The sequence below is a fragment of the Stenella coeruleoalba genome (assembly GCF_951394435.1).
Source record: "Stenella coeruleoalba genome assembly, chromosome: 21".
NCBI classification, from domain to species: Eukaryota; Metazoa; Chordata; class Mammalia; order Artiodactyla; family Delphinidae; genus Stenella; species Stenella coeruleoalba.
This window is the reverse complement of record NC_137167.1, coordinates 26,624,154-26,650,956: the sequence shown is the minus strand read 5'-3', so window position 1 is coordinate 26,650,956 and position 26,803 is coordinate 26,624,154. Positions and strand designations below refer to the sequence as shown.

At 42.2% G+C, this 26,803-nt stretch overlaps 1 long non-coding RNA gene across 1 annotated transcript; it reads right to left on the bottom strand.

Moving 5' to 3' along the window:
- Positions 1-638: 638 nt before the first annotated feature.
- On the bottom strand, positions 639-18,912 carry LOC307179634. Its single transcript, XR_013825465.1, has 3 exons — positions 18,783-18,912; positions 2,613-2,781; positions 639-774 (listed from the first exon to the last, which is right to left on the bottom strand). It is a non-coding gene; the product is annotated as an uncharacterized lncRNA (long non-coding RNA).
- Between the last annotated feature and the right edge of the window lie 7,891 nt (positions 18,913-26,803).

Sequence of the window (26,803 nt, the reverse complement as noted above, 5' to 3'; positions counted from 1 at the left end):
GGAGGAAGGGGTCGTGGTTTACCACTGCCGAGATCTGAGCTGCTCTCAGGAACTGGATCATTTTACTCCACTTCCATGCTTGAGACAGGAAAAGGAGATGCTCACTGCAGAATGAAAGACGTACCTCGGGGAATGACATGCTGCCAAAGGCGTCCACAAGACCCAGTGGCTGCTTGACCACCGCCCCGGGCTGCAAGCACATTATCCTGGCACCCAGTGGACTCCAGCATTGACTGGACCCACCACCCAAGGGTCACTCTCCTCCCAAGGGTCATTCTCTTACGTTCTCAGAGTTGCTGTGTTCATGGGTCACGCCATCAGTATCACTTCCAAATGGAAGTGTCTCGGTATGTTATCAGCCCAAACAAACATCACACTTCTGGGGTCATGCTGAAGTCCTGACAAATTCAGGAACGAGACAAGGATGGTCTACTCTCCCCCACGTCACTGATCACCTTAATGGAGACGTTAACCTATACGTTAGACATGAGAAAAGTGAAAAGTAGAGACAGGAAAATTTTATAAGGAGGAAGCAAAGAAAACAGTTGGAATAACTACGTTCTTGGAAACTCAACTGAGAAGCAATTGAGAATTCAGTAAATTAGCGAGACATATAATAAATATAGGGCTTCCCTGGTGGCGCAGTGGTTGAGGGTCCGCCTGCCAATGCAGGGGACACGGGTTCGTGCCCCGGTCCGGGAGGATCCCACATGCCGTGGAGCGGCTGGGCCCGTGAGCCATGGCCGCTGAGCCTGCGCGTCCGGAGCCTGTGCTCTGCAACGGGAGAGACCACAACAGTGAGAGGCCCGCGTACCACCAAAAACAAAAAAAAAAAGAAAAAAAAAGAAAGGCTTCTAACTACTCTATGTGACTCTACAGAACATGGAGTTTATTTGTGTAAACCTCCTGCAAAACAAATAGTGACACCCCTTCTGGTTTGGAATAATGACTATAATAGATAATATTTACGGGGCATTTATGACGTGTAATGAACTATTTAAGCTGCTCATGCCTATTAACCGATGATTGAGGATCCAGTGTGTAAATAAATCACTTCTCTGTTCCTTTTCTTGCAGAGGTACAATCTCGTTAGCTAATTAAAAATAAATGACAAATTCTAGACCGGAAATGGAAATCTGACTCACGACTCCAGCCTAGTGCTTTAAATGACATTGCAGAGAAGTCACTGCCTTCAAAACAGCATTTTGCTCTTCACGTGGAGAATTTCCATTATTCATTAGCCGACCTTTTTATTTCATTGTGCAGTAATTGGCTGTACAATTTAATTATGCACAAACTCTAATTGATGATCTTAAGGGTTCCCAAACGGCTCTATCAATCAGAAGGAACAAATTGTGATGATCATGCGGCTTTGTCATGTGGCAGACCAAATAAAGAAGCGTATTTCACCGTGTTGTACGCATTTTGTTCCTAAAGGTAATCCGGGTCTCAGAATCATCAAATGAATTATAAATTAAGATTCAGACACGTGCTGGTCACTCACCTCATTAGCCTAGTAATTAAACATACAGTTCCTCTGTATAATTCAAGGGTCTGTGCCTCCTGATGCCCTCACGGTATTTTAGAAAACATTAAAAAAAAACTTAGGAACTCTTTTGTTTCTCTGATCCATGTCTACAGCTAGCTCTCATTCTCCAGTGGAAGTAAACTGAGCTTAAGGAAATAACTGAACTCTTTATAGCCACAAGGATATCACTGTGTTATTTTCTTGCTGTTTCACTCTTAAGTCGGCTTTTATTTTTAGTAGAATTATACTTGCCCACAATTCAAAGAGTCGCCAACTTTCTCAAGGTACAGCAGCCCCTGTCCTCCCTCCCACCGGCAAACAGTTCAACCCTTTTAATAAATTTCTTGGTATTTACCTCTAAAGTGTAAATATTACCCTTTAATTGCTAGTTATTGACTTTCATTTTGTGACAATATTTATTGCATTTTGAGTATGGAAGATGGGGATTTAGCTCACTTTCACCCCTCCTCTTCCCCACAATACTTTCCATTTCTTCTTTTCCCTTTCCTTCCCATCTTTTTTTGCTTAGACCAATATTAACTCTCATGTTACTATGACAATGCAAATGCTATTCACAGCCAAGACCCATACATCACAAGACTCCTTTTCATTTCCTGAACAATGCTATTGCTTTTAAGATTTGTAAAAAATTAATAAACAGAAACTCCAATTAAATAGATTTGGGGGACCAGAAGGGGAACTCTCACACTCTGATGGTAGCAGAGCCCAACCTCTTCATTCCTGGCAAGGACTTAGCCGATGAAGAGCCATGGGCTCTTTGCTCACTACGGCCCTCCCACCTGCCTCTCCCCGCTGCGTTAAGAGTGTTCTCCTTCCCGTGCCAGGCAGGGACTTGCACGTGGCTCGCCATGGCGGCAGACCCCAAAATGCATTCTCTGCTAATCCCGAATAAACCCATCTTTGCTGGAGAAATATCTGGCATCTGTTTGTTTCAGGTCAACAGATTCTAATTTGCCCTCTCCACCCCATAATTACTTATTTATGTAGCCCTATACATTTCCTTTCAATTTGGTATTCTGTCAATTTCCTTCTGTATAACAAATATTGCCCAGAGGTTTCTGACCTGTTTCAGCTGGAGCTGGTCTCCCTCGAGGTCTGTTTCACAGATGCTCTCCTGGATTTCTCCACCACCATGCTGAGGGCTACCTCCTCTTTTTTCCTTTACTGGATTCCCAGCTTCTCTCAGTTCAAGGCTTTTGGGCATCCCCTCTGGTTTTGGTAGCATCTACTTCCTGTATCATTCCAAATATAAGCATTTAAGAATTACACTTTTTGAGAGCTGGTTGGCCCAAATTCTCTTTAAATATCATCATACTTCATGAATCCCTGCAACTGCAAGGTCTTCTCGTATGCTGACCAGTCTCACCACTTAATGGTGCTGGGAATCTGAGTCATGGCCCGGCTGGATCACTAAATATTTCTGGCTCTGGCTCAGTCCGCCCTGCAAGCCTCCGTCAAACATTTCTTATTTACTCACATGCCCAAAGTAGCACCTGCTACCTGAGAGCTCTTCATCTGTCACCTGCACCTGCTCTGTCTGTACCAGTGTCTGCCTCAACCCACATCTATACTTGGTCCTTACCCAAGACCCTTCCTGTCTGCTTCTTTCCACATCAGTTTTCCAGTTCCTAAAAGAGCTGGGGTTCAAACGATTAATGGACCTCAGATGTCACACTCAGAAAATCATTTATTATTTCAATATGTGTTCATTTACTGGTAGTAGTGACAGAGGTCACATTAGATTAACAGCCCATTAAGAACCTTGCCAGGCTCATGTATAACAATATACAGTTATCAAAATTTCACCATGTTTGGTGAAAACGGTGCATTTTCCTCAATGTGAAATCAATATCTTTAAACATTTCCCCCCAAGACCCCGTTTTCTGTATAAACTACTGAAACTATAAACATTATAATGACACGAATGCTAATTTTATTAATTCTGCTTGGTAAAGTGACTTATTACATTTTCTGTTTATTTGGAAATCTTAACATTTCAGATCCTGTTGGTTGATTCTGTTGTTCAGATCATGGGCAAGCTTGTTTTTTTGTCTAGTAGTTCTATCAGTTATGGGGAGGCAGACGCTTAAGTCCTCAACTGTAATTGTGAATTTGTCTATTTTTCCTCTCAGCTCTATCAGCTTTTGCTTCATGTATTTTGAGGTTCTGCTGTTTGGGCCATAGACATTTAGGATCATTATGTCTTCCCAGTAGACGACCCTTTTATCATTATGTAATGTCATTCTGTGTCTCCCGTAATTTTCTTTGCTCTGAGGTCTATTTTAGCTGATATTATTATAGCCACTTCTTATTTTAAACTTCAAAAGGGTAAACACCAAAGAAAAATAGGTAAAAATGTACAATAGAATCCTGCAGAAAAATTAACCAATGCAAATAAATACTTAAGAAAATGTCTAATTAAGCAAATGCATAAAATATGAACCAGTTAATAGTCCAGAACATGCTTAATTGTATATTTCAGTCTAAGACCAATTAGCTATGGATAATTTGACAATAGTTGTTGCCACATGTAAAATTTCAAATTAGATGTAAAAGATATACTATCATTCCATTTTGTCTGTGAGTTTTTTGCTTGATTTAATACTGGTGTACAATAAATAATATAGCTCAATTTTCTAAATACAGCTTTGACATTTTCTGATTTCAATCAATTGTTTAAGTCTACCTGTTATGCATGCAAAATCCAATGAAAATGGAAATCTTTCTATAGTAAGTACCAAGGCACATGACACTCTATCAACTAGATATGTAGACATTTGATATCTTCCCTATGAATCCTTAGTATTTTAAACTCCATGTTACATGCTTTTTTTTGCAGAGGAATTCATTTAGACTTGCAAACTACTTCTCTTTCATTCTGCATCCACAAGGGAAGCAAGGAGATGAAATGTTGTAAGTACATTTAATTTTAACTTAACTATAATTGGTTGGCATCTACGGTCTTTCTCAAGTGATGGATCCCCAATTTTTATAATAGAATAAAATATTATCAATATTAATGAGTAGCACTTTATCTTGAAGAATTATCATTGAACAAAAAAATGCATCTCAAAGAGAAATGGGATGCCATCTCTAAACCAGTAAGAGTCAAATATTGATAGTAGTAGAAATTTTTAAGTAAAGTTAAATCTTACAAACATGATAGGAGAAACTGACAACGACCCTATGCATGTGAGTTCATCTACTGCATCGCTACACTTTTATCAGGTGGAGATTTTAAATCATTTTTGGGCTTCCTTGATCAACAGTGAGAGTAGCCGGTAAAAAAATGTGTGTTTGTGAAGGGGCTTAAGATACTGACTTACTCCCGGTTGAGAAAGAATGAACACGATTTCCTTAAGACAATACGAAGGTACTTAAACTAAAGTGCAATGTAACGCATGCTGTTAGGGGGAATATCTTCTTCAAAATGGATTTTGTTGGTTATCTGTGACAAAATGAAGCATCTTGAGTTTTACTGTTATTTAATTGATGGCCAGGTTTAGTGGGCATCTGCTAACTTTTCCAACACACTTTGTGCCTTTTTGTCCTCCCGATTTCCTTGAGAAAATGCACGCTTCCAGGCCTGCCTGCGGTTCTTGCGGTATGAACCCAAGTATCTATCCTGCTCACTGTAACCTAAACCAAATCTGACCAGGAATCATCTGTTGCCATTTTTTCGGCAGTAAAGTATAGAATAAAGACAGATTGGGGGTGACGACGTCCTTTGGATCCCAAGTTTCAGGCTGTGAGGTCAGCTCCTGTCCTTGGAGGAGTCAGAGGATGTTAATCTAACGCACAGCAGAAGAGGAAGATATAAAACACGAAGACAGAGTCCAGATTGCCACGTAAAATCAGTTCTTAGTTGTAGTCCTTAGAAATGATGTATTTTTTCCTTTCTATGCTTGCTACATTCCTCTTTTTTTTTTTTTTTTTTAAGCTCAAGCTTCTGTCACTGGCGTCCAAAAATCCTGACATACATACTCAGGGCAGAACCAGGAGTTCCACAACTCCTATTCGGGGAAAGGTTGAACTAGAATTCCTTCCTTCCTTCCTTTTTTCTCTACTTAAAGTCTACAAAATTTGTGGAAAAACAATCAGATGCTTATGTGATGAAGCTCAGGATTGCTTTCCTCTTAAGGAATAAAAGCCCCTTGTATAAAGATGATGACAATGTCCTAGGGGAAAGGGCAAGTTAATGGGAATATGAAACTTGGTCTCTCCTCAGTGTAGCTGTTTTCTGAAGTTAGCTGAGCCTTGAGTTAGGAACTGTGTGTGTCCACTAGCAGTTGGAGTCCTGTATTTGGCAAATCTTAAAAGAAAAAACCCAAAATGTTAAAGGGAAGAATGAATGCCTCTTCTACCCAACTTGATTTGGGATCAAGAATGACACATGGAACCTTTGGATAGATTGAAACTCAGAACCCCACATGGCTCTCAGCAAGAGCAGAGCAGAGATTCACAGTGTTGGAGAAAATGTAGAGAATCTTGCAGAGAGGCCACAAGGTGAAGCATCTGGATTGCCTGGGAATTGGGTAAAACGTCCACCCTTTAAGATGGGAAGGCAGAGGCAGCAGCATTCAGGTTACACAGGAAAGTATCACCTAAAAATTAGACAAAGACTCAGCTGTGCATGGAAGACATAGATAAAGAGGGTTGAAATCCTTTTCAGAAATTTCCATCCCCCCATGGAAGACCTCAGGTCATCTGTGGAACCCCTAAGCTTCTTAGAACACAGCTTGGAAAACACTCATCTCACCCAAAACCCTAACTGGAAATATTTTTTTAATTTTGAAACACTTGTACCTTTAGAGAAGTTAGGTGAACAGCCAAAGTCAACAACTACATTTGATCTAATAAAACAACTGCATCTCATGGATACTTCCTGTCATGCAGCTCATGTTGAGTTTCGGTTTAAACTCGTACAGATCATTTTGCTTCCAGTTCATCAAATATACAGGAAAACGTCAAACCCATCAAAAGGAGCTCTGGAATCTCAGATGTGGGCAGAGCCCTGAAGATACAGATGATGGAACAGCCTTTCCTTGAGGTGATTAAATTCATCGGGGTATAGTTGCGATTTCTAGCTGTCGATGTTGGCAGTTGTCTGGCGAGTGGGGTCCATCCTTTTCTGGGGCCCAGCGTTCCATAATGGCCGCTGAAATGCCCGTTCAGAACATCACAGGTTTTTATTAACTCATTACGAAGAATCCCAGTGGTTTTCTGCATAATCAGCTGCATAAATTCATATTACTCTTCAGGAAACTGTGTGCGAATTGTTCCCTGCTCTGGACTCCTGCAGAAAGAGGGTCATAATTCTAGCAGAGGCCTTACCAGCCTCTGAGAAATTAATCTGCTTATCTGCTTCCACTCCAGTTTAGCCACTGTTTTCAGGGAACAGCAACATTTTATCTATTTGTATTCCTTTCCCTTTTCCACACTCGGCGCGTGTCACTGGGTAGGTACCGTATATTCAAAACCTAGCTCATTTCTCGAAAGAGAAAGAACTATATATATATTTATAAGATATATACGTATTTAATACATATATGCATGAGTGTCTAATATACATTTTAGAGAAAATACACGGTACAATTATTGTTGTTATCTATTATTTGATCGTGTTATTGTTATAATGAACTGACCACCTTTGAGGCCTGCAAGCTGAGATTTAAAGAGGCCTCACAGCCATTTAACACCCATTCAATTACTGAGTCCAACCAATACATACGAATTTCTGCTCCAAAATGCATTTGGCAAATATTTATTAAGAACACTGTCTGAAGAGGCCCTGGACTGGGGTTTGGGAGTCCAGCGGTGAAGTGCCCAGCAAAGCGGGGGACATCCCTGCCTGCCCTGCAGAGCCTGGGCCTCCCCCGTCCCTGCCTGACTTTGGGAGGAACTTCCACCAGAACTTTGTTGGGGAGGATCTCTCAGGATGGAAACGCTACGGGGTCCACTCCTCTTACCATGCTGAGGTCCTGGAAGCTTTCATTTTCAGAACAGTGAACTCAGAGGGAAAGACTGGCAGCGGGTGGTTTTAGCCCACGGAAATGGCTGCTTTTTCTGAGCCCTGTGAGATGCGATTGTTCTGGTGAGGACGTAAAGGCTGTTAGCAGATGATTGTGCGCCATTTTGTTCCTTAACAGACTACGTAAGATGTCAGGACGGGTTTTCGAAAGAACAAATCTCGGCCTCCCCATTCCGGCTCAGCCTCTCTCAATTATGTTTTTGAGACTAGAAATAGGATCTAAAAACCCCAGTTATCTGAGCTTGTTATTGGTTGTCTGAACTGTTTGGGTAGCTCATGCCAGGGGTGACAGGGACCACTGCCTCAGACCCAGGGACCAGGTTGCCCTCGCTTGTTTCCCCAGAAGCCACCGAATTCCATGAGCCCAGCTTGTTACTGTAAATGTCATCACCCATTGGTTTTCTAAGCTAATTTGTCCAAGCAAAGTTCAGTACTTTATAATTGAAGAACTAAACCTCAGCTTTTATTTTACCTTCTAGTTAACTCCCAAAAGAATAATATTTTAAAAAGAATAGTGCATGTGCATACAAACACACATGCAAAGAAAGAGAAAACAACTTCTTCACAAATATTTCAGCATAAGCATCATGCATATTTTTCCTGGTCTTATTGAACCTTCCAAAGCTTCTCTGTAAAGAACTGCTGGTCCTCATTCTATTAACAGGCTGGAAGGTGATGGAGAGAACTTCTTATTGTCTCTGTTCCCAGGGCTCTCCCTTTCCAGTTTCTACTCCAAACACACCTAAAAACAATCATTGAAGTTATGCAAGAAAAGTGTAGGATGTACTTTTCCATTAGCAGAAAGTTCCTTTTGAATACACTGTGAGATGCAGATGTTTCCCTCAGAAAACTCTCCATACGAAGGATCAGACCTTGCTTTTAGAATGTGAGTGAGTCATGTGTCATTACGTGGTACCGTCCCCTGCCAGGCCTCGCTGAATTATAACTTGTAATTCATACCTAAGAGGAAACGGTCAAACACTGCATTTTATTTAACTCCGTGTGAACTCAGCCTAAGTCTCAGGGGTCCTGTGATGTCAGGTGACAACAGCCCAATAAGGCTTGGTCCAGAAACCCTATCGGGGATGCTGTGTGATAACAGTGCCTGCTCAGTCTGTTTCAAGTAAAGTTCCATTCTTTACAGGAAAGTCCCTTCTCCTATGTCACAGATTCTCATTTTATTCTTCAGAACAAAAACATTTAGTGTTCATAAACATCAGTGTACTTAGCATTCTTAAATAAATTATGTGCATAATTGATAAATGATATTTTAAAGTCAACACCATCCATTCTAAAGCTTCATAGTAGTGTAGACTTTGAGCGTCTGTTGGGTTGTTTCTGGACCAACTACCCAATGACAAGGGGGAGACTCTCAAACAAAACGTCGTCTCCTTTCTCTGAACTTTCAAGATTCCACGATAATGTTCCAGAAGAACATCGTGATGCTGCCGTTACTACATCCACGTGGTCTTTCCCTCCACTTCCTCTCTGGCTTCCTCACCTCACTGTATTCACCAGCATAGCTTGGGCTTCCGAATATGTAAAGAAAAGTATATGCTTGATGTCCCTGAGTCGAAAAGCTTGCAATTTAAAAGCAATTGTTTTCTTTCCTTTTTCAGACAAACTTCTCCTTTAGTAACCTAATGTTATTAGGGTACACATCTCCTCAACAGGCATGATCTTAAAGGGTTATATTACGATAAGTAAATGTTTCACCTCATAAGGTCTCATATAGGGAGGAAAGAATTGATAGATTATGGAAGGAGAGAATGAGAGAGAGAGGATGAAAGGAAGGAAGGAGGGAGAAAATAGAAAAAAGCATGTAAGTTACCAACTTTGGGAAAGAGTCAGATGAGAAAAAGACAAAAAAAAGAGGACTGATTCACATCTTGAGTCTGCACACATGTGGAGCGGACATTATTTACAATGAAAGCCAGAGATGGTGGCTTTACGATAGAGGCTGAAAGAGCTGATGGGCATTCTGTAAACACAACGCGTAATTTACCTGTCTAAGATGATCGTGTTCCTGGAATATCTATGACTATCAAGCAGTGCGTTATCACTTGGAAAATCCAGGAGTCACTGGGTCCTAAGAGGCTCTAGAGTCTTCTTTTCAAAGGCCAGTTCTCACAGGGCCGTGGGTCTCTGGAGGTGCCAAGTGGAATGAATAGCACTTGAAGTCCTCTAATTGGGTCCTCAATCCAAGAGTCGTCAATTAGCATATGAAGTACTTTAATAGGAACCAGCACCTTAAAGGCTGGTCACTTAGCATCTAATGTGTCCTTACTGAAATTTAACCAGATGGCGGATGATCATAAAGGCTGTGAGAATCTTTTTGTTATTGGTGAAATGAGTGGTGTTAAGAATGCTGATTAGGAAGAATGTCCAGACCCTGGCAGTCCAGCGGGGCACAGCCCTTGGAGTAGCACCTGGGTCTAGAGGTCCAGTGGTCCGAAGTCGACTTCCGTCACAGCACTGACCGCAAGAGTCCCGTTTTGTCATTGTCACGGCATCTGCTTCCAGCCTTCCTAGGACACAGAGGGGGACCTCTCCCAAGCGCGGGGCAGATTCTGGACCGTTTTTGCCTGGTTGTGTCACACCCCCATTGCCGTCACTCCGTCTATTTGATGATCCCACTCTGGTCCTTCCCACACACTGTTTACATGCCAGGCGCATCCTTAGGGATGGTCTGGATTCTCATTCTGTGTGTAGGAAAGAGACTTCCACAACAAAACTCTCAACATTCAGGTACAGTGATGTGGAGGAATTTCCGGCCATGCCCCGTAACTGGGGCAGGGAGACCAGGGAGGGGACCCCCGGCGGGGTGCGCTGGATACTCACCCTCTGCAGGGGACCCCCAGGGGAGAGTAGCACCGAGGGGAGGGGGGGCAGGAAGGACGTTGTCAAGACAGGGCAGCTCCATGGCCGGCCTCGCCCCGAGCGTCTTTGAGCTTCTCTCCTGCCAGCTGCTGGCACGCGACTGGCACGGGGGCGGTTCTGGGAGCCCAGGGGTGGGTCCGTGTCACTCATCTTCTGTCTCCTGCTGCGATCTTTCTCGCTTCTCCTCTACTCGCTCCTGTTCTCTTCCCTCCGTGATTAAAGGACGAGGTAATAACAATGAACCACGCTTGCAAAGGAGTACGCCTTGTTCTTCTGTCTCTTGGACTAATAAGATGCCTGACGACGCAGAAAATTTTAAAGTATAGCTTCCCCTCTGAGATCTGTATTTGGAGGCTGCAAGCCTACGTAGAGCAGACTTTTCGTTAATTATGGGATGATTCCTGTGCAAAGGAAAGGAGGCCGGGCCTCCGTGGTCCTGGGAGAAGGATGATACTTTGAACCTTTCGGGGCTGATGACCGTGCCATTTCCCGGTGTCCTTTGGTGAGTACACACCCCGGGGCGGGTGGGAGAGGAAACAACCTCCCTGTGTGTCTCCTTTACACAGCACTTCTGGCCCCAGAGGTGTGGGTTTTCCCACACCAAGCAATTCTGCAATGCCAGCTGGGCAGCCTACCGTTTAACTCAATTCCGACTCTGTGTTCTTGGCGTTAGCCTCTGACCCCAGAGGCTAAGGGCTCAGTCCCGCAAGACGCCCCTCATCCCTTCAGACGCCAATCACGAATCCAGGTTGTCACCTGTGCTTCTGAGCGATCGGCCAGAGGTTGGATGTTCCAATGACCCCTCCTCAGATTTGATTCATTTGCTAGAGCAGCTCACAGAACTCAGAAGCATTTTACGTCCTAGATCATCGGTTTCCTGTACAAGAATAGAACCTGGAGCAGCAGATGGAAGAGATGCACAGGGCAGGGTAAGCGGAGAGCACAGAGCTCCCACGCCCACTTGCCAGCACCTCCACGTGTTCACAACCCAGAAGCTCTCTGGACCCCATCCTCTTGGGTTTTTACGGAGGCTGCATTACGCAGGCATGACTGATTAAGTCACTGGCCATTGGTGATTGATCCAAGCTCCAGCCCCTCTCTTCCCTCCCCAGAGGTCAGGGGTGAGGCTGAAAGTTCCCATCCTCTAATCACCAGGTTTGTTCCGCTGGCCACTGGCCCCATCCTTCAGGGCTTTCCAAAAGCCACCTCATTACCGTAAGCTCAAGTGTGGCTGAAAGGGGCTTGTTATGAATAACTGAAGACATCCTTATGTTGTTATCACTTATTAAATCCCAGGAGTTTTAGGAGCTTTGCAGGAGAAATGATGGGGCCTCTTCCTGGCAGGAAAGGGGCCTCTTCTCTAGATTCAAGCTTGGGGAACACTGGTCCGAGGCCAGCTGTTGGAAGGGGACACCAAGGACCAGGATGGAGAGCTCGCCCTGGGGCTGGGGATCTGTGTGGGAACCTCCACACGGGGAGGGCCTGAGGCGGCACCGAGGATGCTGGTTGCACCACAGCTCGTGACTTGGGTCTCAGTCCCCTTTAGACCTGCCGTTCTGGTCTGAAAGCTGAGAGTGAGCACGACGCTGGTGCGCGTGGGGTGGAGGGTCCTTGCGAGGGGACAACACGCCTGGGGGTTGTCCTGTTTCCCCAGCTCTCTGAGCTCTTTCCTCTCCTCCGCTCAGCTGTTGTGAGGCGACGATCATTCTTATTTCACCAAATGTGCTTTGACCTGATACTTGCCTCTAGGTTTATTAGGACTGAACTGCCTTCCTGATAGGTACTGCCCCTCCACGCAGACCACCTCGGAGGGGCCAGGCCCTGTGGTCTCCTCTGTGGGACCTGGCACGAGGGTGGCCCACAGAAAACATGCAATAAACACTGGTTCCCTCAATGAATTACTGTTCTTTGTGGATCTGCTGGTACTTTGGGGGGCTTCCCATGCATGATAATAAATTCGGTTTCGTGGTATTTCTGATGCCTTTAACAGCTGTTGAGTAAACTAAGATTTGAGTTCGCATTAATCTTGTAGAATGTTTTTTAAAAGAAGATATATTAATGAGATGCCTTACCCAAATGTCATCCCATTAAGGCACCATTTTCGAAGATGTCAGGTGCAAGTCAGCATGATCTCCACAGTATTTAATTTTGGGTTCATTTCTTTTATCTTAAGACAAAATGTGTATTTCTTCTAGAAGGCATTATAAAAAAAATCAAAATCATATATGTATGATTCACTCTCATTTTTTCCAGTGGGCATATCCCCAAGATACACTGCCATCCTTAAAGTTAGAACAAACATCTTCAGCAATACACACAACAGCCGATTCTTCTCACTCTAAAACTTAGTAAATCTGTTAGAAAATGCTAAATCCTGGCAGCCTCACTAGCAGGTTTTAATGTGCTTCTGAATTGACTAAAATTAAGTTGAAATTATTTTAGGGGATTCTAAGCTGATAGCGGAAGTTAAATTCATCTGAAGAATAATGATGTGTCAGAGGTAAACCACACAGAATATTATTTAAATTGATAGGCACATTTAATGTTCCACTTCAGTATTTTTGGTTTAGATTCAGCATAGAACTGCAGTCAGACAACTGGTAATGAAAATATTAATGGGAATAAAATTGGGGGAACAGGAGTGTTTTTCAACAGAGTAGGTGGGCAATCACAAAAGGGAAAATGCTGAATAAATGTCGCAGACTTTTTTTTTAAGAAATGTGAAAACTGAACATGAAGGTACTTTTCTTCAAAGTCACATTGGGAACACGCTTACTTGCACTTAGGCATTTGCGAGATTTAACATTTGTCTTTTAAAGACTCAAGTTCCTGGCATAATTAAATTATCTTTGAATTATGTGAACTAGAGTAGCAATAGTTTTTTTAAATTCAAATGTAACACCCAAATATTTTTGCAGTTAGTATCCATACTGTATGTGCCCGTGAAGTGTTTAAAATCTGCATCTTAATCTTCAAAGTGAAAAAGGTGATTCCTCACCTCTAGGAACATCACTGGCAGAAGAATTAAATTTTGTCTAAGCAGCAGATGCACGAAGTAACAAGAATCCACAGAAACATGTCTGGGAAGAGCAAACAGTAGGCGCTCTGCCCTAATTACTGGAGCAGCCTGGGCCGAGCAAGCGTCCTCATTGGTCCGTTGCTTGAAGCCCTTCTCACCTCCGGACTGGCCTCAGCCTGAGGGGCCGCCCTGCTCCAGCCACTCACTCCCTACCCGCCTGCATCAGTGTGGTTCTTTCATGCACTTACGACAAAAGTGCTACATTAGTGATGTTTTCACATCTCCTCTCCATTTTTCTCTGCAAGACCTTATGGACAAAGGCGCTTTTGTCTATTCACTGAATCCCTGTCACCAAGAACCGTACTTGGAACCTTTAGACATTCCACACATGGCTCCGGAATGAATGCACAAGTGAGTGAGTGAATATGACAAAAAATCTAAACAAATTAATGTATTTGAGATAAACACAAAGATTCCGTTTTCTCAGTCGGTTTCACTGATTGTCACCTGGATTGATGAACGCATAAAATTAACAGGTCTACTTTATGACACACAAACATCCTCTTTCAGTGAGACAGCAGCAGAAGGGACCCAGAGGACACACTGGTGCCCACGAAGGGCAGAGGGAGTGGGGGGGGGGGGCGGTGCGATCGTACTCGTTCAGAGACAAACCGACCAAAGCACCACATGCAGTGCGAAGGCTGCTGGGTTAGCAGCAGCTTTTCTCACCAAGGGGGAGCCGCAAAGCAGGGTGGGAGCAGAGCAGGAGAGAATGTGGGCGCGTGGGGAGGGAAGGGAGGTGGCAGGGAGCCTCGGAGAGCAGAGAGGGGAGGGAGGGCGTCCTACCTAACCCATCAGACGTCTGCTCCCTTCCCTTATTATTTGATCTTCCTCATCTCTGGCAGTCAACTTCTGTGCCCCTCATCCCTGATGATAAAGTATAAAATACTCCATGGCCCTTTTAATCTTGTTACATATACACTTAAATGAGGGCAGCAAAGATCCTAGGGTAAAAGGAGCCGGAGGATAACTTTGGTTCCCCGTCTCCCACCTGAAAACAAACGCCCCAACCAAACAACGCGCCCTCTACAGGCAGAAGCGGAAACACGCCCTGACTGATGGCCTGGGTCACGGGCGGCGCCTCCAAACTCGTCCATCTCTGCCCGTCTGTCCATCCTCCCTCTCCCTCCATCTGCTCACTGAGAACATTCTGGAGGGGACACTGCACACCGGCCCCACTGCAAATAACCTCCTCTCTGTTCTGTACCCCTGGTTAGCACAGCACTGACCCCCAGGATGGAACAGACCCTGACTTTCCTGTGACTCTGGGTGGTTCTCGGGCAGCAAAGGCTGGGGGGCAGCTCCGGCCACAGCCGTTCCCGGGGCCCGTGGGCGAGGATGGGCTCGTGGCGGCCTCGCCTCATCCCTGGCTGGTCCTATTTGAGCCGTTAGTCAACACGGCAGAGAAGCTCGCCTCCTGGTAAGCAGGAAGGCTGCTGAGGGTGCTTTTGGATTTTGGAATAACAGTTCACCTGAACGTTACAACGTTCTGCATGATTGAAAGAATCCCACGACAAGGCTTTTTTCTTGCTTTCTTTTTTGCTTTTGACAAAATGCGTGCTGGAGGAATGCAAACTCTGGGTGCAGCTGCAGTAGGACTAAGGGCACCTCTGTGGCTTCTGTGATGGAACAAAGGCACTGGCGTCCCACATTCTTCTGAGAATACATGACTACTAGGCTAGGCTCAAATATCCCAGTGCACTTATGTCCCACTGATTGAGTCATTTACTTTATACTTTCCTTAAAATAATAAGGAAAATAAAACTGGAAAAGATATCTAGCCTTTTCACTGCAAATGTCTGGGTTCTAGTTTCATTTCTAATCAAAAGTGTAAACATCAAGGCTGTCCTGTGACTGTGAAGGAGGCTGGGTACCTGGGGTGAGACCTCTTCTCTCCTTCCTAAAGAGGATGCTGTGGACCTGCACTGGCAGATGAAATGCATCCACGGAGAGACTGGCTTCTCAAGTGATGTAGTAGTGACACTTAGTGTGACACAAGGATGAAGGACCCAGAAAGCAGGGAGAGCTGAGAGTACAAGAAACGGAACAAAGAAGCAGTAAAAGAACCAGGGAGATTGTTTCTTCCCAGAGTCTGAATCTGAAAAAACTAAAAGGTTGATCCTAGTTTTATAACACACTTCAAATTCCACAATTTTAGTGTCTTTTATAGTAACACTGGATTTAGCTTCTCTTTTTCTGCACAGGATTTTACCTGGGGAAATAGTCAATGGATGGAATTCCTTGTCTCTCAGCAATACGTCAACGATGGAGCCTCCCCAGATTAAAACTAAAGACTCAACAACTAGAATATTTATTTAGTAGTTTAGGCTTAATTTCTTACATCAGGAATTAATGTTTTCCCTCAATTTAATTAATACTAATTTTAAATTACCTATATTTAATCATATGTGTTAATGCTTAAGTTTCCCATAATTAACTAGCATTTGCATGTAAAAAAGGATTTTTTTTTTCTTAGCTAATATCTCAAATCCCTAGCATAGTGTCAGGGCCATAGTAGGTGCTCAATAAATATATGCTGGGAAACAGAAAAAAGTATAATAAACTAAACTAAATAAAGTTTTCAATGCCCTACAGCAAGGAGCACTAGGAATAGAGGAGCCTGGGGTACATAGGCTTGATTACTCGTGGCAACAAGAAAAACCACACACTGAGGGAACCATGGGTGTGTCCATAAATTGGGATAGAAAGGGTTTATTAATAAGATTGGGGCTCATGTAAAGTAATCTGGAGAGGGAGGGAAGCAGGGCTGTTCCCTGGACTGGATGCTCTCAGGAAGTAGAGGTAATTCTTGATCCGGTATCAATGAACCTTATCTGTGAGGCCTACGGATGAAGTGGGACTAAATCTATAATTAGAAAAGAAGCAGCGGATTCTCCTATTACCCAGGATGGGCTGCTTGGTCATATTTGTGGTTTGACAATGCTCACGCCTTTGATATGTTCAGATGTGATTATGGTTACATTTGTTTCTACGGCTGTCGTAACCAAATTCCACAGACAGCAGGGCTTAAACAACAGAAGTTCATTTTCTCACATCACTGGGGGCTGGATGTCCAAGATAAAGGTGTCAGCAGTGCTGGTTTCTCCCGAGGTCTCTCTCCGTGGCGTGCAGACAGACAGCTTCTCGCCGTGTCCTCACATGGCCATTCTTCCGAGAGCACACGTCCCTGGTGTTGCCTCCTTTTCTTAAAATGTCACCAGTCCTATTGGATTAGGGCCTCACCCTCATGGCCTCATTTTACCTTAATCGCCTCTTAAAAATCACCTCCAAATGTGGTCACATGCTGAGGTCCTGGGGTCATATAGATTTGAGGGTGGAGGTTATGTTCAGTCCTCAACAGTAGTGAGTCTGATTTTTGATCCATCACAGAATGGTTCTATTTCCTGTTGGCTTCTGTGAAATTGTTCATTTCCAACAGGTCGGTGTCCGGTTCTGCAATTGCATTCTGAGGGTCATTCTGAGGAGCTCAGCCCTTTCAATTTCCTCTCCCAATAATCTCACAAGCATCATGTTCACCGCATTAAAATACATCCCCTTAAATCTACAGTTGTGTCTAGTACCTGCGACCAGATTCTCACTGATTTTCCCAGTGAAGACCCTCCAAGGTCAGGTTTCCTCGTGGAGCCTCCAGGCTGCAACCTGTGTGCCTCTTGAGATTTCCCGGCCCTCACCTTCCTCATGGTTGACGGGTGTGTATTTTCCATGCATATTTCTAACTCTCACTAGGTTTTAAGTTGCTTTAAGAAGAGGGGCTCCATTTTACTTATCTTTGCGATTTTAATCTCTCAATGCTTTGCTTACAATAAAGCTCCACCAAGTACTGAATAAATAATATAAAAACAGTCTTTATCAGCATATATTACACATCAGTATTTCTTAACTAATTTTGATAATATCAGTTTTTTTTTGCAAACATGCCTTAAGGATTAAAATAACCTTTTCATATCAGACATTATAATCAACTCCCATTATTTTCAGCATAAAGAATCTTTAATTTAAGATGATTCATTTTCCAAAAGCTTTTGTGTAATTTGAAAAATGAGACAGATAAAAGACAAGGCAATTTCTCATTGGAAACAATAACAAAGAAGGCTTCTAGGTTTAGGCTTACCTCAATTTAGGGAAACTCAGTCTCTGTAGTATTGCTAGAAATGCGGCTCTCAGAATAGGAGCAAAGGAGGCGGGTAAGCAGCAGCCGTGATCTGACTGGGTCACTGGTGAGGAGACCCAGATGCAGGGCCACACCGGCAGGGGCTCCTGGCCAGCCTGTAGCTTCACAGTCTACTCTTTCATAGCATGGCAGAGGTCACCTCCACAACCGTTACTCAAGAGTAAGTGCTGTCATTTTGTACTCCTAAATGAACCTGTGTGTGTACCTGGGCTAGAGCACCGAGCTGCGGGCAGGTGAACCAGGGCTAATTCTGCCCAATGCAGGGATGGGAAGACATTTGTCCAAGGCTCCAGCTGTGGTCATTTCAGTGCTGACTTTTCACCTTTCGTGAGATGAGATTGGAGGAGATGTGCCCTCAGGACGTTTAGCAGTCCCCCAAAGAAAACAAGGATGCCAACAGTAAAAACAATTACGATTTTCTAGTTCTCCTTTTTCAGGCACTATTGTCTCTTAGAAAGAGAGAAAGATAGCTATGATGGAGTTTTTGGTTTTCCCTTCTTAAAATTAAAAGAAAATGAAAACAAAACAAAGCCAGAGGCTGTTGTTTCCTGAAGCAGAAAATTAAGAGTTTATGATTCTGAAAAAAGAGTCTGTGATTCTGAAAAGGAGAGCGACTCTTTTCTTTGATTCTAGTGGGAGAGAACCCTGTCTCCTCCTGAGAGTGGCTATTTTCTTTGAAAACTGATTTGCTAAATTTGTTCTTGAAAACTGAGTTGGATTAGGAGTTTGGCTATCTAGTTCCAGAATATGTCTGTTAACACCGGTTACTGAATAGGAGGTAAAAGTGACAGAATTCAGAATAGTAAGAAAACTGAAGATGAAGTTTGGCAAAGGGATTTCTCTTGATAGGAGATTTTCCCACTTTACGTATCTCATTAATTCATTCAAATATCTACTAAGAACCAGGTGAGGGCAGGCCATGGAGCTATTGCCAGACTTACAAAAATAATGAGGTTAATCCTCTTTCCTACCATTCAGAGCAGCGGTAGAAAGCGCTACCACTTTCCTAATTTCCAGATTCCTAAACAGGCTGCAGGATACGGGGACTTACCTACTAGTTGGCCTCTGAACACAGAATATCGATGTGAGCTTGAACTCGACGTCCCACCACTTTGGGCTTTTTGGTGTCTTCGGTACAATGAGGTCGTTGTTTAAAGTAGAGGACCTCTGATATCTCCTATCTCTAGGATTCCTGAAATGAAATAAGAGAAGAAAGTCCTATATCGAGTAAAATAACATAGATATTAGTAATTGGGACCATGTGACATCACTTTAAAAGTTTTAAAATTCACTCTCTCTAGTATTTGAAATGCTTTTATTTATTTGATATTTCGACTGTTTCTTCTTCTACTTAAATAATTATTTATTTGTTTTGGCAAACTCTAAAGCAGATACACATTTCTCAAGACCCCTTCTTGCTTCTCAGGAATACTGATTTCCAAGAGAGCTTTCAAGCCGGCTCTCTCAAGAAGCATAACAAGGGATTTCACCCAGGTCTCTGGGAGCACACTCAAGAATCTTCTGGAGTTCTACCTTGGGAAGGACCACAGCTGCCTGCCGGCACCAAAAATGGCGGCCCTCGCCTCGGGGAGGCCCGCGTTTAACTGCTGCTCTACCCATCAGAATCTGTTCTCACTGTCAGCTTGCTTTTTTCTTTCACCAGAGTTTCAGCAAATGCCTCCACACTGTTCACATGCTAAACATATTTGACATGTGCTCTGAAGAAAGAATAAATCAGTGTATTCAGCATATCACACAATATTTAGAAAATAGATTTGTTTTCCCTCTTGCGGACTTTGAAGTCAGAAATATACAAACGGCTGTGAAACATCTAACTGCCATCGAAGGCCGTTTTCTCTGAGGGAAACAATGAGTGTGCTTTTACTAAAACAAGTTGAAGAGTGATTGCCAAAGAGCACTGGGTGGAAGCTCGCCTTTCAACTCTGTGGTACCTTTTTCATCGCTACTGGAAACTGGATTAACTCAAAGGTTTTCCTTTCTCTTTTCTCACTTTTTTTTCCTATTTGTATTTCTAAGACCCTGAGCAAAGTCTTTCATCTGAAAATCCACAGACTAACCTCCTTAAAATGCACGGCAGAAGATTCTGAATATCGTTTTGGCAGATGTTTCTACAGTTTCCTCTGTTCAGTGTTATTTGAATTCTTCTCAAATCAGTTCAAAGAGGTTTTACAATACACAGCATGCTTATAGTCTCCAAGACTGAACTGCAGTTTGGAAGTCTCGTATTAGTTAAATGGGCCACATACATGGCATGAAACAGAATGGGAAATTTGACCAGGAACAGTAGGAAATAATCTAACTCTTACAACCCAAACCAAGGACTCTTGTTTGATATGGAATATTTTGGAGCTGACTCTTATTATCTATTTGCCAAGTTTGAAATAGTATTATTTTTAAAAATACTGAAAGTTCTACCAATTAGATATTTTTGTTACCCTGTAGAAGTAGGCCAACCAGAATTATGATAATAATTTTTAAAAGGATATTGAAATTAGCCCCGTATGCACCACCAAGTTCAAAGAAATTCGACAATTTTATTTTACTTCTATTCTATTCTACCCTAACCAGCTTACACTAAACAGGTGCTCAGTGTGTTCAAGGCAAAACACTGGAAATTGTAGGAAAAAAGGGATTATTATAACACTACCTGTCAGAAAGTGAGTATTTTTATGTTTCTGCATGGTTAGAGCATTCTGAACAAATTTACTGGGACCTCGGTTAAAGGATAAGCCTGGAAGCTGCTGAATCACTGGTAAGGGACCTGCCTCCCTGAAGGTACGTGTTTACAGTTTAAGGAGGACAAGATTTGGAGCCATGTGGACAGTCCCGAGGTTGTAAACTCAGAATGCTTGTCCCATCTCCCTCTGAAGACATTTATTTATATTCCGAAGAGTGAGAATCCAGGACCCCACCCCTTCTCTCCTGAAGAAAAGTGTTTACACCAGGGAGCAAAGGTTTTCCTCCCTTTATGAGAGAAGAGGGGAGCGGTGGCTTACAGGGGTGCCACTCCCATGTGAGCTCCCAGATTCATGTTTTTGGGATTTCTCACCTATGGCAGGGACCCTGATACATGCAGGGTAACACCCGGTTCCCATCACGAAACCCCAGATACGGGACAGATTGAGAAGGAAAACCTATGTAGCTACAGCTCTAAGTAGGAAAGTATAGTCTGTCTCTGTATCAGAAACCATGTGTCCACTTTCAGCACAACACAAATATATTGATTGAGTGACTGATCAATAGATGAATGACAGGTTGATAGATAGATGTTGGCTCCATAAGTGGAGAAATAAACATCAAAGAAGGCAAATTTTAAGTATCCTAAGAAAAATAACGAATTGTCTTGGAAGAGATTTAAGGAAGGTTAAATTACAAACGGTAGGTGACAATCTGAGGAGATGCCTTGAAGTCATTTGCTTTTTCCACTGGCCTAGGGTGATAACAAGAGTCCTAGGACTAGCTCGAGGGTGGAGGAATACTCATCCAGATGGAGGGATAACCGGAGCAAAGCAGGGCCAGGGCCGCTGCAGAGTCTGCAACACAGCACGTTATCTACGGAGGAAAGGGCAGAACTAGAGGCCACATTTGAATCACATGCTGGAGAAGCACATGCAGTTTTGAATAACTTGGGAGCCATTTCAGGTTCTTCAAAGAAGAATGACATGATCAGAGATTCTTTTTCCTTAAAGAATTTATCTGGCATATCCGAATGAACATGGCATTCTATATGCTTATGTGTGTTATTTAACTAAAAATTAAATATCTATTTCAAGTTACCAAAAAAAATTATCTGATCTTTTGTGTCTGTTCAATCACCTAATGCTTTCAGAAGAAACCCATTTTGAGGTCAGCTGCTGAAAAACACTCTGAAAGGATATTGACTCACCTCTCAAAATGTTTTGAACCCAACTGAACTGCAAAATTATCAAATTCAGAAATGTCTAATAATTAGAGTTTATTTCTTCTAACAGTCTGCGTTGTTTTGTTAGGGCTACCATAACAACACACCACAGACAGAGTGGCTTAAAAAACAGAAATTTATTTCCTCATGGTCTGGGGGCTGGACGTCCAGGGTCAAGGTGTCAGCAGGGGGCTGCTTCTCTCGTGTCTTCTCCCAGTTTGCAGATCTTGCTGTGTCTTCACAGCAAGGTCTTTCCTCTGGATCCATCCCAGGAGTCTCTTCTTTCCTTTGAAGGATGTCGGTCATTTGGGATTTGGGACCACCCTAACTTACTCATCTCTCTAAAGACAGGCTCATGTTCAGTAACCTCAGAGAGGGTTAGGGCTTCAACACATGAATTTTAGGTAAGGGGAGAGTGCACACTTCAGCCAATCACAGTCTCTTATGTATTTAAAAGCCTTAAGCCATGTCTCCTGAAATCCCCTATAGCCGATTTTCCACAAACACAGCGTTGTCCTTTGCTAGAGTGCTTGTAACCCTGGCAAATTCATACCATTTGACATCTAAACCTGATCTGCGTTTTGAAGCATGAGTGGAAGGAAAAGAATATTGCGATTCAGTAGGATGCTAAGAGTCTCTTTTTTTTGTCTTTTAAATCTTTTTTGTCCCTTTTCTTCTGACGTGTTATCTGAGGCTTGTTGGCAAATGGACAGATTTTCCATGGAAGTGTATGAATGCTCTTCAAGGGATATGTAAAAGAAAATAATTTTCCAACTTTACAAACATCAGGGTTTTGGAACATTTGGTTTAGATTATGATAAAATAATTTATGAGAGTAATTTTCTTTTTCAGAACCTCTGTGTGGGTTGCCTTTATTTTTCAGCCTCTCTACTGATGAAAATATTACAGTTATTTAAAACCCTCTGTTCACTCCCAAATTAAGAGATCCTTTGTGTAGACACCTGTGTATATTGTATAAACTGACAGATACATATCTAGTGCCTGAATCAACTACATGGCAGATGATCATGAAGAAGAATTGGTCTCTGCCTTAAAGTAAGCTATCGCATAGTGGCATGCGAAAAATAATTATGAAATTCCCTAAAGCAACAAAAATTATTTGCAAACGAGTACTTTTCATTAAATTACTAAGGGCCTCATTCTTATGTTGGACAGAAGCCTTATGAATTAAAAAATGCAAGTTATCAACTTGGAAATGAAAATGAATCTATTTTATCCCAGTATGTTTGCAAACAAGTGCTTCTCTTATAATATGTGACTGTTCAGAACCTGGGAAGCACCCAAGGCGGAATCTGAGGAGGGAGGCGCATCTGGTGAACTCCAACAGAATAATGAACATAAATGGCGTGTTCTCTGACAGGTGGTTGGGGGCATTTGACCAAGACCATCAATTACTTAGTGACACTTTTCAACATTTATAAATCTTATTGTTTAAGTTTCCAGGGAAATCGTTTCCCAGGTTTGGGAGAAGAAAAACCTCCAAGAAAGAAAAGCACTTGTTTTCTCTGGGATCTGCTATAAAAAGTAGCAATTATGGGAGGACCGCCCAAAACCATGAAGAGCTGCAGGGTACAACAGTAGGCTGCTACAGAAGATAGAAGATGTCTGGACTGGAACAAAATAATCTCCGGACCTCAGTTTTCACTTCTTAGGCAATGGATTTAGAGAATTTCAAACACAAGAAATTTAAATATTAATGAAAGGGAACCACATGTCTTCTGTTTCTGGCCACAATGAAGTAGCCAGTATCACACTCAGCCTCTTGAAATAAATAACTATGAAACCTGGACAAATATGTATAATAATTGTTTACAGGAGATGGACAACTACCTATGCAGCCTGCAAACGTGGAGAGAAGGCTTGGTGAGCCACTAGCTCCACTAGGAGACGCTTTCTGAGTCAGGAGGGCACAGCCAAGGTGGAGAGCAGCTGTCTCACTGGGTGAAGATGACAAAGACCAGAGCAGGGAGGTTCTAGCACAGCTGGGATTTGCGGGGAAGAAGTACTTGAAAAGGGAGCATCATGAGGAGGGAATGGCAAAAGTCTACGTGGAAATTCGACTTCAGCCTTTGACGGACTCCTGAGCTGCATGCACAGGAGGTCCAGGACACCTGGGGGACATGGCTCCCAGGACAAGGTGAGATTCCAGAGCCCTCACCTGCTGGGGAGACAGTGCAGTTGGTGTCCAATCAGACGGGAAATTTTGTTGGATATTCTGAGAATCTATAAGGTAAATATTGACATTGCTAAAAGGAGACAGAATTCCACAATTGTAGTTGGGAATTTTTATACAAGCACCACAAAATTGACAGAACAAGTAGATAAAAATCTGTTAACTATATAGCTCTGAACAGTGCTTTGAACAGCCTTGTTGATATGACATGATATGATATGATACATATACACACATATACATATATAGGTGTATGATATATACCAAACCCAATAATTATAGAACTCGAATTCTTTCCAAATACTTTTAGAGCATTTACTAATATTTTCCATATGCTGATTCTCAAAGCAGTCCTCAACAAATTTCAAAGGATTGAAATCATTCAGACCTTGGTTTTTGACTAAGGTGGATTAAACAGATAAGGGGAAGTTCACCCACAGATTAGAAATTAAGCAATACATTTCTAAATAAGTCATAATTAAAAATTCAAAGCAAAGTTTAGAAAAATAATTTAATGAATCCTAATGAAATTTCAAAATATCAGTATGGATAGAAAAAAGTCAATTAATGCTCAGAGGGAAATTTATTAGCAATAAATATATAAGAAAAAGATAAATGCCTAACCTTCCATCTCAAGGATCTAGAAAAATGGCAGTAAACAAAACATAAAGCATGTATAATTAAGAAAATAGGATAAGAACAGAAATCAATAAAATGGGAAAATAAATGAATGCCACAAAGGAAACCATAAACGAAATGAAAAGATAACCTATGGAATGGGAGAAAATATTTGTAAACAATGCGACCAACAAGGGATTAATTTCCAAAATATTCAAACACTTCATACAGCTCAATATCAAAAAAACAAACAACCCAGTCAAAAAATGGGCAGAAGATCTAAACAGACATTTCTCCAAAGAAGGCATCTAGATGGCCAACAGGCACATGAAAAGATGCTCAACATTACCAAGTATTAGAGAAATGCAAATCAAAACTACAATGAGGTATCACCTCACACTGGTCAGAATGACCATCGTCAAAAAGTCTACAAACAATAAATGCTGGAGAGGGTGTGGAGAAAAGGGAACCCTCCTACAATGTTGGTGGGAATGTAAATTGGTGCAGCCTCTATGGAAAACAGTATGGAGGTTCATTAAAAAACTAAAAATAGAGCTACCATATGATCCTTCAATGCCACTCCCAGGTATATATATCCAGAGAAAACTAGAATTTGAAAAAATACATGCACCCCAAGTTTCACTGCAGCACTATTTACAATAGTCAAGACATTGAAGCAACCTAAATGTCCATTGACAGATGAATGGATAAAGAAGACGTGGTGTATACACACACACACACACACACACACACACACACACACACACAGTGGAATATTATAAAGCCATGTGCAGCAACATGGATGGACCTAGAGATTATCATACTAAGTGAAGTAAGTCAGGCAGAGAAAGACAAATATCATATACTACTGCTTATATGTGGAGTCTAAAAAATGATACAAATGAACTTATTTACAAAACAGAAATAGAATCACAGACATAGAAAATAAATTTATGGTTACAAAAGTGGGGAGGGAGGGGATAAATTAGGAGTTTGGGATTAAAATATACACACTACTATATATAAAATAGATAACTAGCAAGGACCTACTGTATAGCACAGGAAACTATACTCAATATCTTGTAATGACCTACAATGAAAAAGAATCTAAAAAAGAATATATATATATACACTATATATGTACAGCAATGTGATTCAGTTATACATACGTATATATATGTGTCACTTATTAATTTTTTTCTGGCTGTGTTGGGTCTTTGTTGCTGCACACCGGCTTTCTCTAGTTGTGGCGAGCGGGGGCTGCTCTTCGTTGTGGTGTGCAGGCTTCTCATTGTGGTGGCTTCTCTTGTTGCGGAGCATGGGCTCTAGGCGTGTCGGCTTCAGTTGTGACATGCAGGCTCAGTAGTTGCGGCTCATGGGCTCTAGAGCACAAGCTCAGTAGTTGTGGTGCACGGGCTTAGTGGCTCCGCGGCATGTGGGATCTTCCCGGACCAGGGATCGAACGCGTGTCCCCTGCATTGGCAGGCAGATTCTCAACCACTGCGCCACCAGGGAAGTCCCGCCACTTATTAATTTTTAAATGTCATGTAAGTGTTTGAGAAGTCTTGACTACCAAGACAGAGCAGCATGGCACACGTGAAATAAAATGGTAATATAGCTGGCATGTATATCTTGTATTCTACGTGCCAAGCACTGATCTGGTGCATTTTGTATGTGACAAACCCAGTGAGGTAGACAGTTTTCTGCACTTTCAGATGAGCAAATGTACATGCAGAAATGCCAAGAGTCTTGCCTGCTGTCATATAACTAAGAGAACAGAGCTAAAATTTTAACCTTGACTGTGTATTTCCTGTGTATTCTCTTAACCATTGATATTACCTCTTGATTCACGAGTTTTACACCTTATTATGCTATTTGGGCCAATTATTTATTTTCTTGACTTAATGTATTACTCTAGTACAGAAAATTTCACATAGCATTAAATGTATCTTTCTTTCTCAGATTTATCCCTTGATCAATGCTTTGACAGAAGGGAATAGTATGTTTCTATCTTTGACATATCACCTAGCTCATGATATTATCTGTCTGCCTGTCTATCTATTATCTATCATCTGTTATCTAGCCATCTGTCTTCGTTGAGTAAAAAAGAACAACATGTTTCTAGGGGTCAAGTAACTAAACACACAGTGAAAGAACTTCTGAAAAGGAAGGAATTATTTTTGATCCAAAGTGAAAAGCTTTTCTGAATAATTAAAATAAAAGAACATCAGAAATGGTTAGCAAACAGTGATTTTTTTTTTAACGTGACACTCATCATTCTAAGTACTTTTTAGTCATCTTCTGAAGTAACTGGAAAAATCAGTCCATGGTTTTACAT